Source organism: Aotus nancymaae, unplaced genomic scaffold (genome assembly GCF_030222135.1).
Source record: "Aotus nancymaae isolate 86718 unplaced genomic scaffold, 86718_ANA_hifiasm-v0.15.2.pri h1tg000036l, whole genome shotgun sequence".
NCBI lineage: Eukaryota > Metazoa > Chordata > Mammalia > Primates > Aotidae > Aotus > Aotus nancymaae.
In genome coordinates this window covers 11,550,550-11,555,826 of record NW_026988450.1, presented here as the reverse complement: position 1 = coordinate 11,555,826, position 5,277 = coordinate 11,550,550, and positions in this window count along the sequence as shown.

Below are 5,277 nucleotides of genomic sequence, written 5' to 3'. Positions count from 1 at the left end.
AAATAAGACATGTCAAAACTTACAATACATAGGAATTCTTATGATGATGATTTTGTCCAGGGTCGTGGCCATGGAGAAGGTGTAACACAGTAGGATTCCAGACATATCTTGAAGATAGATCCAACGGTCTTTCCTGATGAATTGGCTGTGGGATATGAGCACAAGCACAGACTCAAGGAGGACTCCAAGTGTTTAGGACCAAGTGGCTGGAAGGATGGATTTACTGTCAGTGAAAATGGGGAAGGATATGGAGGACCAGACTTGAGAGGATATTAAGAAAAGTTTTGGATTTTAGATGTCTCATGCTTCTAAGTAGCGCTTTTGAGTTGGCCATTGAATATCTGAGTCTGGGATGAGGGAGAGAGGTCTGGGCCAGAGGTATAAATTTGAGAGCAACAATTAAAGTGATCAAGAAGCCTTGAGACTTGGTGAGATCACTAATAGAGTGAGTATCACTAGGGAAGAAATGAGGATCAAAGACTGAGTCTGGGACACACCATTTTAGGTAAGATGGTCTGTGCACATGCAATATGTATACATATGGCTATTACTACCTTTTACATTAGTGGTACTCTACTACCTGCACTGTTTTGTATCTTACTTTTTTGTCCTCACCATAGATCTTATTCCATAATGTTCCATGTTTATGTTATTTTCTTAGGCTCCATGTTCCAGAACCCTCCTGTATTGTACATTGTAACCACAAGCTTAGGTGAGGGCAGGCCTATTGTTTCAGATTCTCAGGGAGGGGTTTTTTCCATCAGAGCTTGTGTTAGGATAGACCAACTTCTGTGTCCTCTTCTTGTGTTTGTGGGCAGGTTTTTCTAGTCTTTACTTTTCTTTTTGTTGTTGTCGAACACCTTTTCTTTTTACATTTTTTAAATTTAATTTAATTTTAACTTCCGGGATGCATGTGCAGGATGTGCAGGTTTGTTACACAGGTAGATGTGTGCCCTGGTGGTATGCTGCACCTATCGACCTATTACCTACATATTAAGCCCCGCATGCATTAGCTATTTAGCTTGATGATCTCTCTCCCCCAACCCCCAATCTTTACTTTTCCTGAGGTGTAGGAGCCTTTTCCTTTCTCATGAGCTATTCTGTGCCTTCAAGGAATTGTTATATTCTATGCAGTATTTGGGCATGGGACTTATCTTTCAAGTATAGTTTTCTGTGTAGCCTTAAGTATACCCGCTATCCAATCTTTGCTGTGGTCACTGTCGTAGTTCAGGCCCTCTTAATTTATTGTTTTACTATTTCACAAGCCTCTTGGCTGACTCTTTTGCAGTCTCTCCTCTTTCATGTTTTCATCAGATGGATTTTTTTGTGATGTAAATCTGAAGATTCTACTCCCTGGTCTACAGTTTTGTTTTGTTTTAAATGACTTTCTCTCCCCAGAAAGATAAATCTCAATGTCTTCAGTAGGATTCGTAAGGGATTTTTGCTTCCTCTTTTATTTAACACCCTCTACCCATGGTTTTTTCCACTTAAGCTACGTAGGATTTTTTGTTTTTGTTTTTAAGACGGGGTCTCGCTCTTGTCACCCAGGCTGGAGTGCTGTGGCGTGATCTTGGCCCACTGCACCCTCTGCCTCCCAGGCTCAAGCAATTCTCGAGTCTCAGGCTCCTGAGTAGCTGGGATTACAAGCGGCTACCATATTCGGCTAATTTTTGTACTTTTTAATAGAGACAGATTTCTCCACACTGGCCAGGCTGGCCTCAAACTCCTGGCCTCAAGTGATCCACCCACCTCAGCCTCTCAAGGTGCTGGGATTACAGGCGTGAACCACCACACCTGGCTGAACCTAAGTTTTTCAAACACATCATGCTGTCTTATGCTTTCTTACCTTTGCGTAGTCTACATTATTTTCCTGCAAGGATTTTTCTGCCGAGTTATCATCAGATGGCATGTAGGACTGGTTTCAAATGCCTTATTCTTTGAAAGGTCTGACTGTTTTCAGAATGGGTCAGGTTCCTTTCTTTTGGTTTCCAACTCCTTGCTCCATAGTTCCAGGACACACTCTCATTATTATTCTCATTCCTCACATTGTGATGCGAGCTTCCCCTTTTAGATGGAGCAGATCTTGAGACAGAAACTGTCTTATCATCTCCAGTGCCTAGCACTGTGTGTGTCTGGTACATAACATGTACTCAATAAACATTTGTTGAATGATTGGAAACATGGAAATAGGAATGGAATGCACTGTATCTTCACAGAATTAAAGATTTTGTGTTGATTTAGGACAAGATACTAACAATATGGAGATTTAAACATGTTTTGAAAAACCCACTTTTTTGTGTTAACACCCAAATGATACCTGCATGGAATGAGAATTGTTAAATAATGACAAGAAATCGAAACTACTACACTCATTCAAATCTAGTAAGAATCGAGGCCTGTTCGAAACAGAGGAACACTTCATATACCTTGGGAATATATATATAAATATAATGTAAAACAAATCTTCAGGGTGCATTAACAGTGGCAAAAATGATAAAATGATGAAATGGCATTTGTAGTTTAGGATGGGAGGGTGATGTGCAAAGCTGAGGCCATCGGGACTGCTGGGATTGTGTGGTTCCTTCTGCTTTAACTGACTGTAAGCTCCCTCAGGGCAGGGGCCACGTGGTGCTTGATACCTAGCAAGTGCATGATATGTATCATTGAACTAAAATGTTCTTGAGGATACGGTGAGATATTCCTTTTTTTTTGAGACAAAGTCTCCCTCTGTTTCCCAGGCTGGAGTGCAGTGGCACGATTTCGGCTACCTCCCGGGTTCAAGCGATTCTCCTGCCTCAGCCTCCTGAGTAGCTGGGATTATAGACGCCTGCCACCATGTCTGGCTAATTTTTGTATTTTTAGTAGAGATGGGTTTCACCATGTTGGCCAGGCTTGTCTCAAACTTCTGACCTCAGGTGATCCGCCCACCTTAGCCTCCCAAAGTGCTGGGATTACCAGCATGAGTCACCCCCTCACCTCTGGCCTACTGTGGGATATTCTTAATAAATATGAAATATGTTTTAGCAACAATATCTAAGAAGGAGATTTTTAAATACTTTCTAATTTTTATTTATTATAAAGGTTATGATAATGATATGATGGGAAATATTCTAATGACAAAGAATCACATTCACATAGTACTTATTATGTGCCAGTTTTCTACGCAGTTTCATGTACAATGACTCATTTAATCTGTACATCAACATTACTAGGTAGGTATTGTTACTTTTTCTATTTTATAAACTGGAAAACTGAGGCACAGAGAGATTAAGTAAAGTTTCCAATGTCTTACAGCTGGTAAATGGTAGAGCTGGGATTCAAATACATCACACTTGATAAGCAGGTACTTAGATTTTTATTCAATGCATTCTAAACACTTTCCCAAAGTGTTACAGCTGTCTAAGCATTATGATTTTAAATCACAAGGCATCACATTCTACTAAGCTGGGCATCATAATTGGCTTGATTGTTTCATAATTGTTGCAATTCGGGTTGTCTTTATTTTTTCTATTATGCATTATATGAAAATGATCATGTCAATGCACATAGCTTTTTAAAATTTAAGTATGTGCAGGCCAAGTACAGTGGCTCATATCTACAATCTCAGCACTTTGGGGGCTGAGGTGGGAGGATCACTTGAGCCTGAGAGGTTGAGGCTGCAGTGAGTGGTGATCTTCCCACTGCACTCCAGCCTGGGTGACAGAGCGAGACCCTTTTGAAATAAATAAATAAATAAACAAACAAATAAATAAATATTTTTCTTAGCATAAATATCTTAAAGTCAGAGTAGTTGTAAAAGAATGTAAATGATTCCATTACTCTTGATGTATAATAAAAAAATTTATGTACATATGGGCTGCTAACAGCAGCATGTAAAAATATAACTCTTAAAAAAAGTAACTCTTCCCAACTGTGCTTGCAATGGATATTAATCTCTTAATTTTTTCCTTACTTTTTAATAGGCATATAATAGGATTTCTCTTTTTTAAATTTTCATTTATTTATTAGGCAATTCACACACTTTTCAATACTTTTTTTCTTATTTATTGTTATATTTGCTGCAAATATATTTCCAATATGTTTGCCTTTTAAATTCTAATTTTGATAGTTACCTTCACAGAAATTTAAAACTTTCACAGGGTCAAATTTGTTTGTCTCTTTAGTTATAATATCTCATATTTCTTGATTTTTAAAATGTTATCACATATTGTGGGTCATTTGTTTAATGGCCGGAATACCAGTTGATTTTTGGTACACAAGTTTCAAATTGTTAATTGTTAAGAAACTATAAAAGTCCCAGAAGTGTCTAAGTGCTCTGGCTCTGAAGGAAATGTAGTTGGAGCGACATAGAAAACCGTACTGATTGCTCTGTGACTTATCGTATCTAAGCTATGCTGTAGCAGTTCACAATTTAATGCCCAGTGTTAACTGAGTTTATTTATAGTTCAAAGACCCTGAATCCTTTCCAGCAGCACAGATCTGGCCAAAGACAATAATTTCTCAGTTTTATAGGCTTCAAGCTGTTTTACAGTGTGGAACATTGGAAATGAACTGGCGAATACACTCCCAACACTGTTATACTGTTACTTGTTTAAAAGGTGGCATGTGGCAATGTTGGGATGTTATCAGGGGAGTCAATGCTTACATAGCTCCTCAGTTGGCATTTACCTTCTGCAGATTCTACACTGTAGCAGGTCAGCTTTTCAGCTTTGTGGCTTCAAACATTACAAATTTTAAGGATACTTGGTGTGAATCCGGTTCTCTAGGGGCAAACTTCCATTAACCAGCATGACAAGAGACTGATGTATAAATCAAAGTACCAATATCATTTTGCAATAGGAACCTTTAGCATCCTTTTGACTGAGATATTTTAGGCAATATCATGAGTATATTATCTCTCTCAGCAGCTTTCCTAGTGGAGTCAAAATTATACTCAGGAGGCTCCCTGATGAATATGGAATCAGAGCAAAGTGAAGGAATTGTCTAATTTAGACAATAAATCACAGTGGGTTTCAGAGGCCATACCTGTTTATGTCCACTGATTATAGTGTTAGGCTCCGCAGGCCACCCCACCTTCTCCCTTCATTGAGTTTGTGTGGGTACTAACCCGCCCAGGTCTTTCAAGTTTACCAATTCTGTGTGTGAAGTTGCCTGTGCTTTCAAGTTCAAACAACCTTTCCCCTAACAGAATTCAACAGAGTTGACCAAGTTCCTGCTTACCTGATTGCAGTCACAATCTAAGTCCACTTTCCAGTGACGATTCTTGGGTCCCCTTTC